At 31.3% G+C, this 24,819-nt stretch overlaps 2 protein-coding genes across 5 annotated transcripts in view; one reads left to right on the top strand and one right to left on the bottom strand.

Annotated features, from left to right (window-relative positions):
* The window catches only part of LOC140669712 (neuropeptide CCHamide-2 receptor-like), a 226,019-nt gene that overhangs the window by 64,515 nt on the left and 136,685 nt on the right, over positions 1-24,819 (top strand). The window lies entirely within an intron of this gene.
* Positions 1-24,819, bottom strand: part of Nrm (neuromusculin) — a 183,435-nt gene that overhangs the window by 124,356 nt on the left and 34,260 nt on the right. The gene's annotated exons all lie outside the window — the stretch shown is intronic.

The following is a 24,819-nucleotide window of genomic DNA, read 5'->3' as shown; positions in this document are numbered from 1 at the left end:
TTTATTTTTAATTTATTATTTATTATTCGTAAAAATAAAATATTGTTATTAAGCAGCTAGAATATTATATATCCATGATAGTAATTCATTTTATATTAATAATATAATACATATAAAATATTCTAGAGTTTATTATGAAAAATGCTTAAAACATTTAAAATAATTAATATTTTTGTATAAAGAGATACATATAAAGTACAATTTCAACGTTGAGGTTAAGCAATTTGTAATTATTTAGATTACTTATATAAAAATTAGATTTTTTATATTTATTATATTTTATAAAAAGTTTATTTAAAAATCTTTTTTGTAAGTTATGTAACATTTTTAGTAAATATCTCTATTTAAAGAATAAATAAAAAATTCAGTTATTTCCATTACAATTATTTTTTTTAAATACTGATTATTTTGGACACTGTTTTAATTTGTATATACATATTGTCATTCGCAGATCAACATTGTATAACCTGCTACTGTGCATTATATATCAGTGAGTTATTTTTTTATTTTATAATTGCGAAATAATAAGGATAAAAAGTATACATACATATATACATATACATATACATATACACATACACACACGTAAACATAAAGGAGTTATGTAATAATTAAACAGTCTAATACATGGGGCAAATATTTTTTCTCATACAAAATTAAAAATGAAAGAGTTTATAAGGAAGGAATTTGTATATAAAAACATATTTAGTCGCATAAATGTTTGCTTCTTTGAGACAATATTAACAAAAATTCTTTTAGAAATATTTGCATAAAATGTAAAGAAGATAGTGATGAATTTTTAAATATAAGTTTAGCTGCGCGCAAATTTCGGTTTAAATAGAGTCTTTTCGAGTCCTGACTTGGTTGGAAATTATATTTTGTCTTTCACGAAGGAGAATTTTATATACATATATAATATATAAAAATATTACAGAATGCAGTTGCCGGGAATTTTTGATGTTTATGCAAAAAGAATATTAAGATGAATGGAACCCTCTTTCATATTCTGTTATGAAGTTAATTAAATTTCTTTTATATTCTAAAGAATGTAATAGTAATTTCTGTTTTTTGTACAACATTAAGTTTTTGTAGAAATTATAGCATGTAGATGTTTTTTTGATTCTTATGTACTTTAAATTTGGTTTTTATATCAATATAATTTTATCGCTTCACATATGTAATGATAATACGAGTAATAATTTTTTTATTTAGTATTGCAAATTTAAAATTTTGGTTCCAGAAACACTTCAAACACAGGGATTTGAAATCATTTTTTATTATTTATTATTATTATCGTTATTAATATATAATTCTAAATTCCTTCTTTTTTTCTTTGAATTTATCAAATTTGAAAGATGTTAAAGTGATATCAAATATAATTTAAGCCAGCAGTGAAATTTCCAAGGACATATTCATAGAACACACTTTATATTCGCTCAAAGGTGAAAACGAAATTACCACATCGTTGCTATACTTAGAGAGTAATCAGTACTGAGAGGCTTTCGTGCGAGAAGAAACTTCTATTAATGGTCTTTCATTTAAACTTAATTACGCGACATCTAATTATCAAACTGTAAAAGTCTGCGCAGCAGACTATAAGAATAAGAAGATAGGTATTTCACAAATAAAATTGTGGCTCTATAAAATATTTGATGCATTTATATTTTACGTACACATAATGTATATATATATATATCTTATTAGATTTACAAAAGTTCCGTTCTTTATAAAATAATTTATCTTTAAAATGGCTGAATATACAAAGGGCATGCCTGCACACAGTATAGCAAATAGCAAAACTCTTTCTCGAAAATATGCTTTTCTGTGCAAATCTGTTAACAATTGCGGATATGATTTTACGCTTTGCGAGAGACGCGTTTAGTTGCTAAAGGCAATACACGTTAAATTATATCGAATTTGAGACAGTTTCGATGATTGGTTTTCGATCGAGAGTTTCAAATTGCTGTTACGGTTTCGAAAATTAATCGAGAAGCATTTCTATTGATTTTGCAGACACATCAATGCATAAATTGTTCGGATTGTTTTACTTCTCTCAAATTGGCTTTTTTCGTTAAATAAACAGATGATCACGCGCGATCATGCATTATACGATGATGCCTTTTGTATCTATGAAATGCAATCCGTCTATCAGTGTTTTCAGTTATTTGATTTTCGTATATTCTGTACATTTGATTCGTAAATCTTGAGAAACGACGTTTTTCTTTTATAATCATAATTTTTCTAAGCATTACATTTGTTTTTTTTCAGAATATTATTTTAATAATTATATTCTTTAAGAAAATCATTGCTGTTTAATTTTGTGTATTGTCTCAAAAAGTGTAGAAGCAGAGTAATATAATGTCGAAACGCAGTCTCTAAATCTCGAAAATTTTTATACAGTACCGGTCAAAAATGTATCACCTTTAGTATTTTTGAGTATAATTTTATTCAAAGTGCATGGATATTTATAATATCATAATATATGTTTTGATAGTAAATACAACTTATCAAATAAGATATTTTTCATAAAATAATATAAAAACTTAATTTTAATAATATAAAAAATTAATTTCATAAGTATGTAAATTAAATTAAATTTGTGCTCAAAAATCCTAAAGGTGATATATTTTTGGCCGGTACTGTACGTTATAGGTATAATAAATATATCTCTCGGACATACACAAAATAATTCACAGTACGAATATCTTTCATAATTCTCCCTTTGATGACCTTCTTCTATTTAACTTCTTTGAACGGAATATCATTTTCTCTACATGTAATCGTTATTTTTCCAAGAGAAATTTTTTCTTTCGAGAATTTCTAAGACATAAGTCACTTGAAATTCTCAAGAAAATAAAAACGTTGTCAACGAAATTAATTCAAAAACAAGTTCCGTGTTAAAAAAAGAATACACTTAGAAATTCTAATTTTCTCGGTTAATTTCGAATGTATGTGCGGCACGTTTCTCTTTTCTCTTTTCTTTTTTTGCGAAAATGATCGTGAGTCAGACTGGTACTTAACACCGTACGATAGCCAGTCTGACAGCCTCATTACGATGCGAATTGGACGAGATGTAGTCGCGAAACTTTGCGAAGAAACTTCCTAAGAAAGTACCACGGGAGTATTACCGGGTGGCCAAACTCATTTTCTTCAAACATAAAATATCTTTTCATGGCGAGGGAATATCTGAAAATGTGCGCATATCTCTAGACGTTCGCACTGAGTAATTAAGTTCCTTTCAATTTATTTGTTATCTACATTAGCTTTGTCCTAATCCTAATACGTGACATTAATCTCTTGCGTAATTTGCAACGTCATTGCGTTTATTATTTCATCTTAATCCGCAAGCTTATGTATGTATATATACGTGTATCATCACTATTGTTACGGAAATAAATAGACCGTTACTCTTAGTTCTTTGCGATCGAAGGGAGGTGTACGCGACGATAACAGATTGCACTTCGCACGTTCCCGATTTGAATTAAATTCTAAGCTACATCCTGCTGTGCAGCTGCAATATCGTGAGAAAATCAGCGCCATTGTTTCTCGTGCGGAAATTATGCCGGAATCAGCATTGAATATGTTTTTCGATTCAGATTGTTCACCTTGGCGCGATGATCAATAGGAACGAAATATTTTCCATTACGTCTATCTGTCGTGTCCTATCAATCATGAATGCAGTGAATGAATGTCATAAACGATGACGGATATTCATTATCTTTGTAGAAGACTGTCGTTGATCATTTTTGCGTTGTACGCGAATAAATTTAACGTGAAATAATATAAAGTACAGGATATATCTGATTTATATCGATTTATCTACACCAACTAAAACTATTAGTATTAATTAATTGCAAATTGTTAAATAATAAATGTCGGTATGTGGTACTCTTGGCTATTGTGAAGCACAGATGCATAGAGAATTACGACCAAGTTATTAATGTCCAAGTTATGTGTGACTGAAATCTCCCCTCATATTAGAAAACTTTTTGCCGCGTTGCAATGAAACGACATTTGCATACGCTTGTAGCAAAATAGTCTTTGTTCCAGGTCGAGCGGATTTATCTCTTGGATAGAAAGACAGCTGCAGCGTTGTTTTATTACCTTGAAGTATCGCAACTCTGATTATACCGATTTCGCAGCACGGTATCGACAGAGGTGTTAATCAAAGTCCTCGACTGTTTTAATAAGACAACCGACGCGCTTCGCGCAAGTTTCTATTCTCGTTTCCTAAGACTTATGTTTTCTCAATTATAAATTGTTCAGAGGTTTCACTGGAACGACAGAATTTTCACAGAATGGTTAATTTTAAAGATATTACTTTGCCAGAGCGAATATGATCTTTCTTTTCTCTCTGTTTTTCATCTCTATAGAAATCTCTTTTGTCCGTGACAAATTCATTTATAATGAACGGGTATTTTAATTATAAAATAATATCTCTTGTCACATCGCCAACTCGGGAATTTATTTAATATACGAGATTTTACTTTCTCCGTTACTATCTATAATTTTCTAAAATGGAGCGTATGGCTTCTATCACAGATTTCTATTCCCGATTTGCATAAATTTCTTACGTAATTAAGGTTGTATAAATTTCCCACGAACGTTCCACGAATAATTTAGGTAGGTCCGTTCCTATCCTTTTCACGCCTCGGCGCGGTCCAACTCTCGAAAAGAGCAAGAAACGAAGGAACGAGGCTATTAGTGACATGGGAGAAAATGGATAGGAACGGAACGTAGAAAGTTTGAGACAATTGGAAACTATCTTCTCTAATGATATAATAGTGCTTTCCCGGCGCATTATCCTTAAATTCTGGTTTAGTGATATTTATTTAAGAGTATTTTCGTTTATTTTTGAAACAACTACATATTAAAAATTAATTTTACCTTAACTCTTACATTAGAACATCGCATTGATGCTCTTGTGAATGCAATTTATTTGTAAAACTTTGTTGTGATTATTATGGCTCGTCGCTTTATTCTGATATCTTTCCTTTTATAGACTGTCCTTTTGCATTATTTCGTTTGTACATATTGAATTTCCATTCACTTATTTTCTCTTTCTTATTATTCTTCAACAAATTTCATTCTAGAACGCAGAATATAATCTTCTTTTCTTTTTCTTTTAGTTTTAATTTTTTTTCTATTTTCGATTATTTCATCTTCTGTCAAATGACCTTAAGTTTTAATACTTTGTAACAACGCAGTTACAAAATTATCTCTATTACATTATGTATTTAATTACTGTCAACATTTTATGATCTATTCTCAAACAGAATTTTGAGATTAATCTCAAGATAAAAAAAATATATCTACTCATCTATTCAATTTATTCTCTTATTTACATTTTGCTGGCTTCTAGATATGATAAAAAATGGGTCGCGTATATGAATGGAATATACAATTGGAATCTCACGTGTCAAACTCGGTTTAAAATTTCAACCGCGGACGTTGGAGGTCATCGGAAATTTTTCTTACGCATCGCCGTAGCACGTGGAAGGTATGCCAGTCGATGGGAACCGAGTCGAAGGAACCACGCTCGAAGGAACACCACCGGTCTGACCCTAGACGCGCGACTTTACGTGTCGTTGACTGCGCCCGAATATACAGGAAGCCTATACGTGGGAACATCACGCGCGTCGCCTTCGCTCAAGGAGGAGGCCCCCATTGCATCGCATCGGAACAATTACCGCTCCCACCGTCTTGTATGGTATCGCGCATCGCGTCAGTAATGAAGTCATAAAAGCTAGCAGCCTAAGACAAAATATAAAAGGAATGAAAATTTTTCAAGCGACTTTTATCTTTGTCGATTTATCTTGTTGATTTTGTTTTTAATTAACACTTAATTAATGTAAATTTTTTAATTGTTGCTTGTGTCAATTGACGGTATCAGGGATTACTGTCCCATTACACCCATTTGCAAAGAATAAGATGGTAATAGTATTAAAATAGCAGATAAGAATTTATCAAAAAAGGGGGGGTTCTATTTACACAAATATAAGAAATCGTAAGAAAACTGATCGAGAAGCGATGAATCTTGAGTAGAAACTTTGATATTCAGTGGCTGTCTTATAAATATCAACGTGCCTTTTAACTTCGATAGAAGTTTAAGAAACTTGCGAAAGAGCAGTGCGTTTTTTCGTATTCTCTGAATAATGAAGCATTTATTGGGTCGTTAAACGCGTCTGTTGAGTATCAGAAGAAAACTTTCTAGTTCGCATGGAAAGAAATGCAAGGAAGCCTGCAAGTACTGTATCCGTCAAATTAAATGCAACAAATTGCGTGCGATTCATAAAATCATGCGTGTTTTGCTGCATAATTCTGAACGTTAAAAGACAATTTAATATGCATTTTTGCAAATGTATATAAACTCGCCAGAATTGTTGTTTGCCACAGTGTTTGTTTTTTAAAAATATACATTTGCATGTTAAAAATCCCTTGTTTGTTTAACTAGTATAATACAACAATTTCTTTGTTTTTTTAGTTTTAATATAACAAAACAATTCATTTTTTTAAAATTAATTGTTTATGTTTGTAAACAATGAGCTACAAATCAGAACGTGGAACAAATTTGCTTTAGAAAGCAATTTTTAGAAATATAGTACATAAACTATTATATTATTGTACATTAAATTACGTAGTAAAATTCTACATCCTGTAGAATTCAAAATAAAAATACATATTACATGATGACAATTTAATCAAACTAGTTTGTAAAAAATTCAATTGTTTCTTGAAAACACTAGTTTAGATGAAATTTGGCAGAATTTAGCTTACTGGATGAATGTTTAATGTATATTTCTCACATTGAGACTTGGTAATTTTGGGTTAATGAGACGTCGTATTCTTCTCGGAAAGTTTTGAGTTCGCATTTCTACTATTCTGAACTCGTAAATTAAAGTGAAGTAAGACTTTCGCACGGCTTTCCCTTACGTGGTTTAGCGCGTTACTGCCCTAAAGCTTGTGGAATATATCCGTACATTGCAAAGAAAGATGACCTTACAGAGTTTCATGGATGTATACGCTGAGTTTATGGTTTATGTGAAACCAACAGACCGTAATATGCTGTTTACGTATACACTAATCTTACATTAAATTTTACTTAAAATTCCTACCATAATACAGAAGAAATATTCAGTCTTAAAAACTATATTTTTGCACGACATGTACAGGTTGTAAAATATATATACGATTTTCTAATATCATTAGAAAGAGATTTTCTAATATCATTAGATTTTTCAAGCAATTTTAATGATTGTTTGGTTGTAATAATCACATGAAATAAATTTTTTTTTAATATCAACGAAAACAAAATTTGCCAATAACGAAAAATAACTTAGGAGCTTCTTTAATTATTTAATATATATATATGTATATATAATATAATATATTATCAAGTTTTCTCAGTGAATATCTTTTATTATGATGTAAATGTAGAATTTTCCGTAACGAATATTTGATTAAAACTTTCATTATTATTTATAAATAGATTATATATATAGAATATAGATAGAATGTACATATATACATATGTATACATGAATTGAAATGAGTTAAATCGCAATAATTAATTGCTTTTATATGCGCAATGAATCATATACAGTGAATGTTCTGACAGCATCATAAAATATCTCAGTTAAAAGGCCAAATAAAATGAACTTCATAATTATTACACCGCATGTTCGCACATTCAACTCATTGGTTCAGTATTATTTCGTAAATTATTCCGTGTTCACCTGCACGGATTGAATAAGGAAAGGCAATATATACATTGTAATTTCTATCTATATTGCGAAATTTATTACCTAAAACTTCCCTTATAGAAATATATATAGAAATGACGAAATTATCGACGATTCACGCATCTAAATGAAAAAGCAATTAACGAGTTATTTCATGTATTCGCGCAATTTTTTCTCATGCTTCCGATGAATATTTAACTTTCAATACTTTTCAATGACGCGGATTAATTTCACAGACGTGAGAAAAAACTCCACTTTCTTTATATATTCCTATCTATCCTCGAAATCGATCCGTTTGTTAGGAGTGTACTTAATATATACTTCAGGGGCAACACTCGTATAAGTATCTTACGGAAGTCAGAGAATAGGAGTCTCTTACACACTTTGCGGATACAAATCTTCTCGAAAATAGAAGATAGTATAGAGAAAGAGAGAGAAAGCAAGAGTATCCCTTGACGAGCACACAGATCTTCACAGAGCGTTTTCCTGCACAAAGTTTCGCAAACAGCAGCGGAACGAGTTTCCGCAGAAGACAGACGCTAAAGAAACAAGAGATTGATTTACAAAATGTTACCGTTTCTTGACGACTATCGCGCAAGGATTTTGCTTGGATTTTCACCGCGTGTATATCACTGTACGAATGTTTTGAAGTATAAAAATTAAAAACGTGTATGGAAAAAGTTGTAAAGTTTTTAAAATGAAATATCGACGAGCAGAGAGAATTTCAGTTAATATTTTATTATTTATACTTTATTCGCGATCACTCCGTTGGGAACGTTTGAACAATTTATATCGAATTTAGCGGGGCAGAGGGAACGCGCGTTCAACATGATATATATCATCAAAGTCGCAATCAACGGACGTAAAATACTGTTTGGAATTTAAAGATGTGACAGTTCGGAGCGAGAACAATGCTGGTGGCAACGCAGATAATGCCGGCAACGATACAGCAAGAGGATTTATTGAAACATTTTGGGACACGTTACCGAGTAGTCCAATCGCAGAACTTGCACGGTCTCGGTGTGTGCCTGACTGATGAATTATTCATCAAGATAGAGTACAATCGTCCTCCAGAGGCTGCAACAAATCACGGCGCAGCGCGACACAATCCCGCAGACACACAAGGCGTGCTTTTATCCCTTCTCCCTGCGGATCTTCCTTATTTCGATTCTTTTGCTTTTCTTTGCGGTCGGTTGTCGCTTGTAGTGTCGCGTGTTAAAACATGAATAAGACTCGGGCCTGAGTACGGCCGATGTGGCGAACAGAGAAACGTTAATTTAATTCAGTGCGGTTGTAAAATGCAATGATGTATTATTAATAAAAATCTAAAGTCGCTGCTATATACAGGGTGTCCGGTAATAATCGCCCCACCTCTCTAGGAGAGATAGAGCAGGTTAAACTGAACATAAAAGTCCTTTACCATTTTGCGATCTTCGTAATAATTATCGAGAAATTAATTAACAAAGATTGACAAATCCGCGCGAGTACAAGCGCGCGGCGAGAAGGCCCATCCCACTGCTACGCGGTTACTAGGCGCACTACTCGTACACATCCATTGCCAGTTATAGATCGCTCCTCCTATCATTCAATGAGCGCCTAGTAACCGCGTAACAGTAGGATGGGCCTTCTCGCCGCGCGCTTGTACTCGCCCGGATTTGTTAATCTTTGTTAATTAATTTCTCGATAATTATTACGAAGATCGCAAAATGGTAGAGGACTTTTATGTTCAGTTTGATCTGCTCCATCTGCCCTAGAGAGGTGGGGCGATTATGTATATATGTAGAAAAAAATTTTCTCGTAGAAATATTTAATATGTAAATAGAAACAGATCTCGCGATATAAGTATGTGAGCTTTGATATTACGATATGCTTGACCTTCTCGGATTCGATCTTGTAGTATCAATAGATGAAAGGACAGAACTGTGTGTTGGAAAATTTTGTATTTTGAAGAGAATTCTCGCGGCCTCGGCAGTCACGTAGAGCTCGTACATAAAGCGTGTTGAGCGCAAACCTGGCGGCATCAAAAATGTTATGACCCGTGGAGGCGAGGATTTACGCGCATAAATATGAAAACATCCTGCAAGTTATTGCGCGGTTCGTTTCGCGTGATGCGTTTAAATAAATAAACAATAACGATAGAGCAGCGGTACACGATAAAGGAACGTGGCGTGATTGTTGGTGTCGATCGTTTAGCGATGTAAAGAGGCAATCAGTTAATGTGTTAGCGAAATACTATACTGGATTTGTTTCTTAATCGCATCACGCTACCTAAATCGTGCTGGTTTAAACAGCCATTACACTTTGAATCATAGAACATGAGAGCATGCTAACGTCACCGTTCAAATTTGTGCGTATGCATTATTGGCTTGTGCACACAATCATGGACCTAAGTCAATGCAACTCATTATAGTTAACGTGTTTTGTGTGTAAACATATGATATATAATATTCATTATTATATTATATGTGTATTTAATTCATTTAAAATGTCGTAATGTTAGGAACAGAAATTTTACCCACACGTCAATACATGTCCAGAGCAATTAATTTTATTAATCCATTATGTGCACGTTATCTGTGGTCAATTAATTTTATTAATTTGTTGATTATATTTTAATCAGACGCAATAATTTTCAATGATCCGAATTCTCTTTAATAGCGCCAGCAAAATCATCCAAATGTTCGAATGAAAATTTCGCGACACTCTCATAATTTTGATATTCATAATCATAAATTTTCGAGAACACACAAAATGAATTCATCACAGAGCCACTTCTTTAATGCAATATGGCGGAAAAGTTTTTTCTCAGTCCACGTTTAAGCGGTTGAAACTTTGCCAGACAGAGCGGCGCCAAACGGACTGCGCACTCAGGAAATCTACCTCGAGAGATCCGCCTTTTCTGCTCTTGCAATAATAAATGGCTCCAGGCTGAGTCTCATAAGAACGTAATTGAATTAGTGAAAACCGTCGGCTAATCGCGCGAGATATTGCCTCGATTTGTTTGAGACTGCACGTTTGTGCAGATTACAAGTAACGATCGGGACGAAATCTAACATAACTCTCTAGATAAAGAATTCTTACTTCTTCTCCCTGATAAAAGTGTATATATAATTAGGATACTCGTTAGAGTGAAAAAGAAAATTAATAATAAATAACTATACAATAATCAAGTGTTTGAAACAAAATAAATTCGCAATAATTAATATTGTTTATTTTTTATGACAAACATAAAGTATAAATGATATTGGACGTTTAAAGTTCAAGAATCTGAATGAAGATAATTTTAAAGGTGTTGTAAACAAACGAATATTAATTTCTTCCGAATAACGAATGATATGCTATACCAATATCATTTTAGCAAAATATTTGACTTTTTTAGCACAAGGTTTCGGTTAAACAGTATTTTATCGTAATAATTTTGAAATGAAATTAATATTTTATAAATAAAGATATTTTCATATATTTTTAATACATACACATATACGTATGTGTGTGTAATTATGCAATATATATATTCAATAGTCAATGACATTTTTTTTAATTTAAAAATATTTACTAATATTTTGATTGTACATATATGTGTGTGTGTTTATACGAATCATTATTTTTGCCCTTCGAAAGTTAGCCGACAATTAAGAGTATTAATTTTTATAGCAATTATATTAGGCACAATGTGCAAGTAAACTGTTTTGCGTTCTAAATTGGATAAAATAATTATCTTTGCCGCAAAACGAGTTTGCTGATACAATTCATTTGTAATTTAAGTTAATGAAATAAGGGGAGAGAAAATAATTAATTGTTTTAAATAATCGTTAATACGATTGCAATATATATATATATATATAAAATGATAATAACGTTTATATATTTATTCTTTATTTTGTTTTGTCGCAATAAAATATCTTTAAATAATTTATGAGAATAAATGTATAGATTATTTGCATATATATTTGTACTGCGCTGAGAAAATGAGACAATAATCGAAAGAAATATTTAAACGTATGAATATAATAAAATATAAATAATAATACTGAAAAAAATAAGTCTTTAATGAATATCTGTACTTTGCATATTGCAGAGAGGTATAAAGATACGAAACTTTTAATCGATCATTCAATATTTTAAAAACAATTCTCTCAATTGAATGACAAAGAAATTTATTTTAATCTAGTTTCACGTTGAAGTGCCAAATCGTCAAAGAGCGATCATTGACCTTGCACGCATGCGCTCTAATACATTGCATTGTAATGCGAGGAAACTTCCAAAATTGCTCCCTCCTACTCTTCCAAATCTGGTGTATGTGGGTTCACTGCAGGTGTACTGCAGTGAACCGATATGTCATACAATTCCTTCCTTTCGAGACACTGATCTCGCACAATTGACTCGAAATTTTCGATCGTACGTAGGGATTGATCGCAAAAAAAAAAAACATCGTTTATATTTTTCTCTTTTCATAAAAAATATCTGCGAAAAACTTTTATAGACAACAACTTACAAGTTACAAGTTATGAGAAACTTTTTAATACGTTTGCTAAAATAATTCCGTAATAGAGTTGTAATTTTTATCTTATACATAGATTTATTAAATGATGAAGTATATGGTTTTTTTTTATTTGCACAATAAAAAATTTAATAATTGTTGCGACCCTTTCTCTCAAGATCTGTAATAATGGCTGTACCGACTTACATTAATCTAAAAAAATGTGTAATTTCGTCCATTCGACAAAGTAAGATTTACCGCTGACAGGGTGATATTTCAGACGCTAAGTCGTTTTTAGGATTCCTGGTTGGTACGCCAATAAATCAGTATGTCAAACAAGATTTCTTCATCAGAATTTTTTCGAAGTATTAACTTCTTTATAATTGACCTATTTCTTCAATCTCTGCAAACTCATATCGCATTTATTGCCGTCGAAGTATTGCTTTCCAATTACATGACGGTATGTTTTGAATGTAATCGAAGTATTACTCCTATCTCTTCGATAGTAGAAAAAATATTATTTAATGCCTCTGTCGCGATAAAACATTGTTCCGTCATATCGCACGTGAGTCTTATTTTGAACAATTTAAATTATTGCAATCAAAGGATGGGGGATCGCTCCTTATAAAAGATGAATACGATTGTTCTCAAATCTAATTTTTGCTTTCTATTTTCCCGTGATTTTACGCAAAGACGTGATTGCATTTTGATACACACCCAATATCCGCGTGTCGCCGAATTCATTCTGTATGAAATTCGAATTGGATTGAAATTACTGGTGGCGAAAAAAAAATTGGCTTCCGGTCATACACGTTCGTCGGATGCGCGACGCCCCGAAAATAAAACGCGCATAGTTACAAAATTGCATTGAACGAATCTGAATTTTACGCTGAGAACGCGACCGAGCAACGAATGAGACTTTTACATGAGCTTGACCATACATACACGTTTAATTTTACGCGGTTAAACGGAAGGAAACTTTGAAAATTGTCCTAGGTTGCAAATAAACTCAGCACGTATATGGAGCTCTATGTATTTACATTTCGTGTAATACGTGCCGGTGCAGCACGATCGCGGGGATGCAGATTTGCACGTCGAGCTGCAACGACAATTGCGAATAACGTTTGCACTCGAGTACGCTTGTATTCTAAGATGCAATAGGGATATAGCCAAAAATTTTTAATAAAGATTTTATAAAGGTAATAAATATATAATAATACGTACAAGATGACATTTAAAAGCTTACTGAAATTATTCGGCTGTTATTTAAGAATATTTGAGTATAAAGAAACACATCAATTTTATTAGCATATAGTACAAAAATTATAAATAATAATTATATATAAAGCAATTTGTGATATATATATATAACTAAATTTTAAAAAAGTGTTAAAGAAAAAGTGAAAGGCAAAATTGTATAAACAATATTAATAACAATGTATTGCATAATTAATTGTGTTTATGCTAAGTTTCTTTATATGCCACTATGATGCATTATGTTTGTGTTTCGCTCTTTATTTATGTGTCAACATTGCAGCGTAAAGCTACACAAATGATTCGGGAGCGTTTTTGCATCTTAGCTACGCCCGCATGCGAGGGATTGTTTTACTGCAACTAAAACCATCTCTTACAGGTTCTATGCTTGACGACGTATTATGCAACAGTGTTGTCTATCCGTTTATCATCGATGAATGTGATGTCAAATGCGATAAGCGTATATTAATAGTAAACAGCTGGCGTATTAGGATTTATGTTATAAAATTATTTCACTCTGCAAACACGCATGCTTAGAATATATATACATACATACATATAATATATATATATATACATATATACACATAAAAAAATAGGAAAAAATTATACAAATATAAATGTTTTCAATTTGTTCCTTACCTTGGAATTGATACTTTTAACGCACGAGATGCTTCAAATATTGAAAGCATACATTTAAAGATTACAACGTTCAGAAATTTGTTTTAGTTAAGATTTGACAGTAATTTTGTTAGTGCCAGACAGATTTTTCCAAGAGAGCACGTTCTTTTTCACGATACGTATACTTTAAATAGAAATAACGATCGCAGACAGTCGATGCGCATGTACACAAGGGCGCGAGTTTAAATATATCTTCGACATCTATCTAAACAGGGAGCCAAAGTTGCTTTCATCGTAAACTGTCTGGAACTGACCGTCTTCGGAATTTCATTCGACTGTAATTCGAAAGCGGTAGCGAAATCACGAGGGGAGGAGTGCATTTACATTTTCAGTATCAAACACCGTGTTCAACAGTCTCTTCGCTGGATGACTTTACCCTGTATACACAAGAGTTTTGCGTCCTTCGGGGAATCGCGTTGGATAATTAAGCCGGCTTTGCTTTCAGGTTGTTAAGTCGGTGGCGTCGAATCATGAAAGCCGATTAGTTCGTATCCTGAACGTATTTTTTTGGCGGCCGACTTGTATCAACCTTATTAAATGCAACCTTATTACGAGACGTTACGTTATATTGCAATAAGATCGCATATATTATTTGATTAGGACGTGTTAAATATAATAGCTTCAGCTTCATGTAAATCGGGGCAGGAATTACGGAGCAAAAATGCTCGCATTGCATTTTCATATTACTCAAGTTGCATGTTAGTTATACATTATTTCAACTGCGTGTTCGGCCTTGCAAAATATATTTTGCTAGCTTTACATTCAGAGTTTCTACATATTCCCTCGTTACGCGACTTCGTTCTTGTTTGGTTCACCTGTCAAAAGTTTTTATAAACAATAATTTATATAACTTGATTAATTTAGAATCACAGAGATGTTTCCGTACAATAGCTACAATCTCTGTGTGCAAACCAAGAAATATAGGTTATACATGTATATAATATACAGCGAGATATTATTTTCAATCTTGCAATCGTGGAGATTTAGAATTTATTACAAACTTACATGAGTGTTTGTAAAGTCACCTGATCTACATATGTTCTCGAAACGTGGCGTTATATACCGAAAGGGACTCTCGTGCTTCAATTACTATGACCAACGCAACCAAATTCCGTCATACTTGATACGTACGTCAGCGTCGAAGCATGGGTCAGTCTCATTATTCATAATTGGACAGGGTGGGTTCGAGAGACCCAGCGCTCGTAACTCTAAATCGGACGCTCGTTAAACGCAACATCGACGTGCTAATTTTCCAATTCCCGGTTTCAGAATGTCTATGACTTAGCCGGTCCGATAACTCGCCGCGTTGTGTACGCTTTGAATCCGTGCGAGCGAGGGATATTAGTCTTGCACGCTGGTATCATCAATAACGCGCTCTCGTCGATTTCGAACGGGCGGAGACAAATCGCGGAGCGACTTTTCAACGCGACGGATAAATGACCTCACGGATGGAGACATGAAAAAAAAAATATATATGTATATATATATAAAACGGTGTGTAATAAAGTTGGAAAATTTTCATCGATCCGCGAGAGGCCGGTTATCTAGGTCGGCCGATTAAAGTTGTCATACGAAATTATAACGAGCTCGCAGCCCGGAATGGTCCGTCCGAGCAAAGTTTCGCGTCTCCTCTTTCTCGATTAATTCGCGGTCCGGGCTTGTTCGAGATAATTGAATGGAAAACGTTTCTCGCTCGCCATTTGGCACATTCACGCTCTCTTCGTTTCGAAAGGATATCAGAATGAATCGCGCAAACGAGAAAGAGAGCGATTTATTTTCTTTGGGGAGAAAGAGACAAATTATTTTTTCAACTGCGATTTTTCCAACAGACATGTGACACACAAAAATTGATTAAAATTCGCGCTGGTTTTCCGATTTCTTTACGGTTTGCGTATAATTTTATTTATATTTCCGGCAAATGCGTTATATTTATACATACATTTTCTTTTCTGTCGACAGGCGCGCGTTGTTAAGAAATCATCGAATGATGCAAGAAGATAATCAACTGAATAATCATATTGCAATACGAAATAGAACTAAGATCCTATGAGCTATGATCTTATTTTACTCTGCCTAATTGATATATCGCAGAGAATTGAGCGAGCCTCTGTACCTCGATAGAATCATTAGCGTGGATTAACTATCGATTGATCCTTTGATCGAGCCAGTTTCGCTGCTTAATTATTTAAGTGATATTTACGGTCGCTGAAACACATGGTAGAAGGAATACGACATCAGCAAACTAGCGTGCGAAATCCTAGCATATTCCATGAATGAGAACCGAGACGCGCGTTCTACATTTCTCTTCGACGTTTTAGCGTGCGAATATATGTGCTTGCTTATTAGCACGATGCATTCTAATCAGAAGAGTGTGTATGTGACGTTAATAATGCGCATTAAAGAATTTCTTACAAACGTAATAAATAAACGACGATTAAAGATAGAATTCACGTCTGCCGCTTATATTGTACTATGACTAGACATCTGGTTTAATTTCTTAAGAAACATGTAATTAAGTAAAGCTCACCTAATTTTGCTTGCGTTTTCGAATTAAGATAGAAGTGATAACGATCCGAACGAGGTCATTGGTAGAGAATTTGCAAGCGCAAGAACATTCTATGTACGCAAGAAATGTGTGCGCACGGAACGTGAGAATCCACTCTACATATGTATATTGCGGTCTTGTTAATGCTTTAATATGATCTGCATAAGTACATACATATAACATAAATGTAATAGGTATTTACATAAATCTCCTTATTTCATTCGTTAACATATATTTCACTCTCTGTTATATATTTTTAATTGCAATAAATGAAGATTGTTTTTGTCTAAATACTATTACAAATTTTCATAGATACTTTGTTTTTACTTTATGTAAATATATATATATATATAAAAAATAAATTATGATAAATTCTTAGAAATTCTTAAAAGGAAAGTTTGAAAAAGAAAGAAAATATATATATATATATATATATATATATATATATATATATGTTGTAAGATATCAGAAACATTTTTCTTTTGGTTTTATATAATTATTTTTTCACTGCATTAATTAATCCATGATTTTATTAATGTAGCTTTCGCGACACTGCTTTTAATACAATGTAAAAGTATTGAATTTAAAAACTCTACTGTAGAATGAAATTGTATACTACACATTTAGAGCGTGTGTGTGAAATGCATTAATTTTTAAAAGTTTTTACTTTACTTTTAGTTCTAGAATTCTTGATTAAAAATTAAACAAATAGTTCTGGCCATTAAACAACAAAAGAGCTCGGGATAAACTGAGTCAAGTTCACTTTATTCATCGATTTTTTAGCATTATCTTATTAGATTTTAAGCTCTTGAGAATTCTATAATAATTCTATAAAAAGTACTATACGTAAAAATTATTAGAATATTAATTAAACAAATTAAATTGTCCGAGATGTCGGACATATAAATATTGAGGTGAAATACTCGTCTGCAATAAATTAATTGTGTACATACTATAAAAATGATAAATTATGTACTTTTTCTATTGTTGGTTAACAATATGACATTTATTAACGATAATGTATTATGTGCTTGTTTATCACAATATTTTAATAATAATGTAATATTCTTTCGTAAGACATATAATACTCATATGCAACATTCGTATACAATATTATTGAATAAAAATATCGCACGTGAGCAACTGGCGCGAGTAGTTGAATTTCGAGCAGTGTCGAGCAAAAAATATCGAGTGATTGTCGTGATTTACGTTAGATTAAACCTCGCGAATAATAGTGATCGATATTTGCTCAGTGCATGAATTGCGTTTTAACAGGCTCGAGTTTGCTTCGTCGATGAACGCCTTGACGAGTAGCGGGTGAACCCTGTAGTGTAATTTCGTTTTTTTGCTAATCACCGAATGGTCGCCGTTACACGTAGATGGATTTCGAGAGTATCGGGCGAGAAAAATATCGCGAAGGACAAAAACACGGAGCTTTGCCAGACGATTTTCGAAATTAAGGGAAGGGAATGGAAGCGAGCTCGAGTTATATACAAACAAATTTCGTCTCCCGTGCTAGATGAGCACGCATATTTCAAGGTATTCCGTCAAAGTTTCGTCGAATGTTGTCTCTATCTCTCTTATTGTTAGTCATATAAATTTCTCACACCGCGTCTCTGCTATCAAATGGCAATCGTTGAACGATCACGAGAGTGTCACGAATGTGAACGCGAATTTTTACGTTCATTGACCGTCATGGATTATGCGAATTACGAAAATAAATATCGGACTAAAGTACATTGCATGTGTTTTAAGTGTCGCGAGTGATAATGAATAATATGATAAATGAGAAGAATTTTGAATAAATTAACGTTCATAAATATCGTCGGGAGTGTCGAATAAAAGTGTCGGGAGATTGTTATAATTACGCGACTGCCGCGAATATATGTATATCGATAATCGATATTCGATTGAAAGTATATCATCGCGCTCAAAATGAAGTAGCAAGTTTTGATTTTTGGCATTTATTTTTTTATAGCGATAGCTGAATAAATAAAAGTGCATTCGGTAGTGTTGAAAAAAGTATCCTGTCGAATTTTTAGTATCGCAATTTTATTGCGTGAGTGATGAAAATTGATTACCCAATTGACTAATTCAGTTGCATGTGCGATGAATCGTCATCGATAATCAAAAGACTTTATGATAGAAAGATAAATGGATTAGAGGCGAGAAACAACAACGCACTACAATGGTGAGTCTATAATTAATTAGATATATTTAATCCTTATGTTGAACTAACAAGTTACAACTGTCCGGAACCGATTTCTCTTTGAAATATGTTGTTAAACACAAAAATCTAAGAGACACGTATTTTTTTATACGTGCGCAATCTCATGTTTAAGGGGTAAAACATCTCTTTGAAAAAAAAAAACGATATTTTCTTTTGAGATCGAATATCGTCAAAACTATAAGAGATAGAAAAAAAATTGGTAAACAAAAGTTTAATGGTGTGAAGAGTACTTCAAATAAGTTGTGAAAAAAAACTTTTTAATTTGTTTGAAAAAAAGCTCACATTTAATTTTTTTGAAACAAACCAAAAATTTTTTTCAAAATTTTATAATTTTTTCCATCAAATTAAAGTACTCTTGAAACCGTTAAATTTTTATTTAACAATTTTTTTTCTATCTCTTATAGTTTCGACGATATTTGACCTCAAAGGAAAATACCATTTTTTTCAAAGGGGGGTTTTATCCCTTAAATATGAGATAGTGCACGTATAAAAAAATACGTGTCTTTTAGATTTTTATGTTTAACAACATATTTCAAAGAGAATCAAATCGGTTCCGAACAGTTGTGACACGTCTCTTGTAAGTTAAATTATTAAATCAACGAGTTACAATTGAGTAATAGTAAATATTGTTATTTTATAAATATGTAATTGAAAAACATTTATAAATATTTTTATATTAAAAATATTTATTAATAACATAATAAAATTTATTTCAAAAATATACAATAAAAATTAAATGTATTTTTTACAGATATTTTTCTATAATTTTTATACATTGCGTTGTTTACACGATAAACATATATAAATAACTAATACCGACGCACTAAATGTATAATTATATCGTCAAAAATGTATAGAATATATTTTTACATTTTAAAAATGCAGATTAAAAAAATAGAAAATTTTATTACTACGTATGAAATATTAATGTAAATGGCGTGTGTGAAATTGACGTCTCATTTTATAAAAATTCATTAATTGTTGAAAAGTTTGGTTTTATTTTTAAAAATTTTAGAAGTCTTGATAGATTAAACAAATTTTGACTATTAAATAAAAAAAAGGCTCGGGACAAACTGAGATAAGTTTTCTCTGCATTTCACTTTGTTCTTTGATTATTTTTTTAGCACTTCTTCTTAGATTTTAAGCCTTTGAACGTTTTACAACAGTTTTGTGAAAAATTCTATGTGTAAAAATTATTAGAATATTTATTAAACAAATTAAATCGCTCGAGACGCGAGATGTATAACATGAAATTTCATTTAAAGTCGATAGTACTATCGAAATACGTCCAACGTCTGACTTTAGTATTTATACGTTTGTCTCGATCTAATTTGTTTAACAAATATTCTAATAATTTTTACACGTGGAACTTTTTGTAGAACTGTTGTAAAATTCTCAAAGTTTTAAAATAGCAAAAAAAACTAAAAAAATTGTCAAAAAACAAAGTGTAACGTTGCGTGAACTTGACGTCTCACTTTTTGTACCGAGCCATTTTTTTTTAGTGACCAAAACTATTGATAGATTAAACTTTGTTTAATCTATCAAGAATTCTAGAATTATTAAAAATACATCCAGAAATTCTCAACATTTAATGAGTTCCATGAAGTGAGATGCCAGCTCACACACATATTCAGAGCTCTTCCCTTTAAATAGTAATACCTTAACACGTGATAAATCTCGCATCTTTTACACACGTTGAACTTGCTCAACGTATTCTTTATCTCTTTCTCACGGTTTTTTTTGTATTATCGATAGAATAAGTTCCAAAGTATCAATCTTTGAAGATATATATATATATATATATATATATATATATATATATATATATATATTATCCTTTTTTATTTTTTTCTGAAACCAATTCTCAATCAGCAGATATATATATAACATCGATTGCTTTAAATTAGATAAGTAAATGATACAAGAAACAACGTATCTAGAAAAAAATTAAAATATATTTTACGTGTTGTTAAAGGTACAATTTAGTTTTTCCTGATAATATTTAAACTCTTCGCAACAATCTGTAACAATTTTGTCATTTATAATTGCAGACATTTATCATGATCTATACTATATGATATGCCATAAATAAACATTATTCTTTTGTGCATCATGTCTCTTTCAAGTGACAGAAAGTTAGTCGCGATCAATAAAGTATTATCACAGAATAGAGAAGCAAAAAGTATTTTTGCAAAATTTGTTAATACTTAAAAAACGCAAAACTTTATCTGTTGAATAGCGGATATAAAATATTATATGATATGAGGAAAGTGGAATATACTACGACTAAAATAAAGAAGTTAGTGTAAAATGTACATATGTACATATGTAGTTATGTGTACAATAAATATTAAATTTCTCTTTTTGTAGTTTCTATTTAAATTTTATTCAAATTTTCAATTCAAGGGAACAAAGCTGAAAAAAATTACAACTCTCTCTCTTTCTTTTTCATAGCAAAAAATTACATTTTATTAGATATCTATTGTTCTGGAAAGATTACATAACTATAAGATTTATATAACGTTTAAAGTACGTCATTATGAGAAAATATTTGCGAATACTTAAATGGAATTTTAATTATTCACGAACTATCAATAAATAAGAATTATATGCTTGCATAGAGATGCATGTATATGGAGAACATATTGCATTTATACACATAAGGTTGAATCTGTGTACATACGGGATGAGTAATGCTTTAACACATGAATTTGCACATGTATTAGAGCATATTCGGGACGCATGATTCATCTCTAAATATTTGCATATTATATGATCTGGGTCTGGCATTATGATGGGTTCGAGAAATTAGAATAATGATTATATTAATATTAATAATTATTAATTTTTGAATTAATGAGAATTGATAATAACAAAATAGTAATTTTTTTAAAATAATTTTATTTTACTTTGATACAGTATTATCATGCTCTCAAATAATTAACAGTCATGATACACTAGTATTTAAAAACGAAATACGTACGCCAAATATTAGCTTAACATATATGCAAATTCATATAGGTATTTTTAACTCCGTGTATGCAGAAAGAACTATTTATAACGCTAGCGAATATTATAGCGTAAGCATGGTAAATAAGTACAGTGGTTTGTACGCTAATGTGTGTGTGCGAAAATCTGAAATAAATACAGAAGTTCTAGACCAAAAACGAGTTTTGCAAGATTGATAAACCACTTTTGAGGCCCTTTTCTCTTTCATTATTTGAGAAATGAAATAAGTTCAATTTTTTCCTAAAATAAGATTACGTACACAATACAAGATCAGCGCGAACGAACGGTTAGGTTAGGTGCCCTAAAAAAATGGACAATGACTTTACTTACATATGCTTTCAAGCGTTTGATTATAAATTTTATCCCCTTTTTTGATCAATTAAATGATCGGAGTATTTGTAAGATCAAGTGTATATAATATTTATCACAATGTTTGTTGTTTCAATATATATGCGACTACGATTCTTTCTTTTAAGATTTACTGAACTGGATTTATATGTTATTATTTTTTTAAATATAAGCGATTTATCTATTTCATTTCTTAATACAGGGTGTCCTGGCAAAGGTGGGCAATTTCTCGTGAGCATGTACAGCAGGTAAAAATAACTCGATAAGTTCCTATAAAATTTGCTTCTAAAATATATTTCTACCGAAATATTTGTCTTTAAAGTTTAAATTTGAAAATCATTTTTCTTAAATAACTTTTATATTACTTTGTAGATCTTAATAATGTATAAGAATTTTTTTATTAAGTGAAGATATTTAAAATAGTGTGCTGGATTTTTTATATCATCTCGGAGAATCAGAATTGGATTACCTGTAAGTCTTTTAACTTACAAAACTTTAAAGCCGGTAGGTTTTTTATTTTTAAATTATGTTTTTAGATTGTTCACATCTTTCTCTAAGAAAAAGGTATTCTTGTTTTATTTCGTTAAAACTAACTGTTTTAAAAAAAAAACGCATTACAACCTTTAATCGTAATAATTGAATAAAGATTTTTAAAAAGACACAAAATTACATATTACAAATGAAATGTAATTATAAATGATCTTGAGATATTTGGCGGGTGGTGCAGCAGTCATCAATTCGTCGTGCACGGGAATAAGTTAGAGTGGGTGAAAGTCATTTCAAACATTTTTTGTAAATTTGGCTACATTCGTTTTCTTTTAAATAATTTTAATACATAATATATAATGTAATTTTGTATCAGATGATCCGATTCTGGTTCTCCAAAAATGATACCAAAAAATCCAGTACACTATTTTAAAAGATTCTCACTTAATAATAAAAGTTTCTTATACATTATTAAGATTTACAAAGTAATATAAATGTTCTTTAAGAAAAATGAGTCTCGAATTGAAACTTTAAAGATAAATATCTCGATAGAAATGCATTTTAGAAAAAAATTTATACAAACTTATGGGGTTATTTTTACCTTCTCTACATGCCCATGAAAGATTGCCCATCTTTATCAGGACACCCTTATAAGGACGCTCTTTTTGAGATCGCGATGTTTTTTTTTATATTTTTGGAATTCTGTATGTTTGCTTTGATTTTTATATGCATTGTAACTTTATGATTAATTATCTACTTATAAGTCTTTTAATACTAAGTAATAGTGCAGAATTTAACAAAATTAACAAGAATTTAATAAAATCCACGAAAATTCAATATCAATGAGAGAGAGTATACTAAATATTAATGTCTTCACAAAATATTATATCATCTTGTGTTATAAAAATAGCTGCAACGACTTATTTATAAATTAACTATAGCTATAAAATATTTATTTCTTTCTTTTTGGGAGAATAGAAAATAGAAACTTTATATTTTTTTGAGAAATGTAAAAATAATTGAATATAAGATTGTGTGACAAATTTTAAAACATATTGCAATATCATCTTTTTCTTAATATAAACAAATTAATAGTTTGAAAAATTAATTTTATATTTGCTGCTAATCAAGCTGGTTAATTAGTACAGGAAAATAAATTTTATATTATTGTATTATGATATAACAAGAAGTGTAGAAACATTAATACTTTACATAAACATTTTTTTGTATAAAATTTAAATATTTGAATAACAAACTTTTTGTGTATCAAATTGGCAGATTTAAACATGAAAATTACGTTTACATGATATATTTGTAATAACAGTTAAGCGGCTCCGTAAAAATGTTGCAAGTATTAGTAATTAAAGTTTGCAATATTTAAAAAATTAATTATTTAACAAAATATACGTAATAAAATCCACTCATTTGCGTCAAAACTGTGTGCGTCAAAGATTTTTCGTCGTGTTCTACTTCCGCAAATTTGCCATCCTTATTTGAAGCAAGGAACTGCTTAGAGTTTCTTCGTTAATGATTTCTTGGATGCTTACGAAAGTAGAATATACCGCGCTTCTCCGAGTGCGGATGTGCTTTGCCGGCGCTGTGGTAGCTTTAGATTCTCGAACAGTCGAGCGAAGATACAAGTGCGGTATACACGCGAATGCACTTTGACGCAGCTGCATCATCGTCTTTGAATAAACTAAAACCGAATATAAGCGCGGGTGCGCGTGCAGAGTCTGCACAATACGACTTTGTTGTAATGAATCCTGCTTATCTGTTTTTGATAGTCTCATGATGCCTACATTCCTGTAATATTTCTCTCAGGGCGATGTATTGTTTTCAAGTTAATAATATAGGACAAATATGTATATATAAAACGTTAAATTTTTGCTGAAATCTCGTATTTTTCCGCATGAATGTTGTTGTGTTTCTGCATGAGACATATTGAAACGTTCGAGACAGAGAGAGAGAGAGAGAGAGAGAGAGAGAGAGAGAGAGAGAGAGAGAGAGAGAAAGACAGGGGTTTTCTGATAAAAATATCGCTCGA

Source organism: Anoplolepis gracilipes, chromosome 9 (assembly GCF_047496725.1).
Source record: "Anoplolepis gracilipes chromosome 9, ASM4749672v1, whole genome shotgun sequence".
Classification (NCBI taxonomy): domain Eukaryota; kingdom Metazoa; phylum Arthropoda; class Insecta; order Hymenoptera; family Formicidae; genus Anoplolepis; species Anoplolepis gracilipes.
Note: the sequence above shows the minus strand (reverse complement) of the source record. Positions and strands in the feature narration are given on the sequence as shown.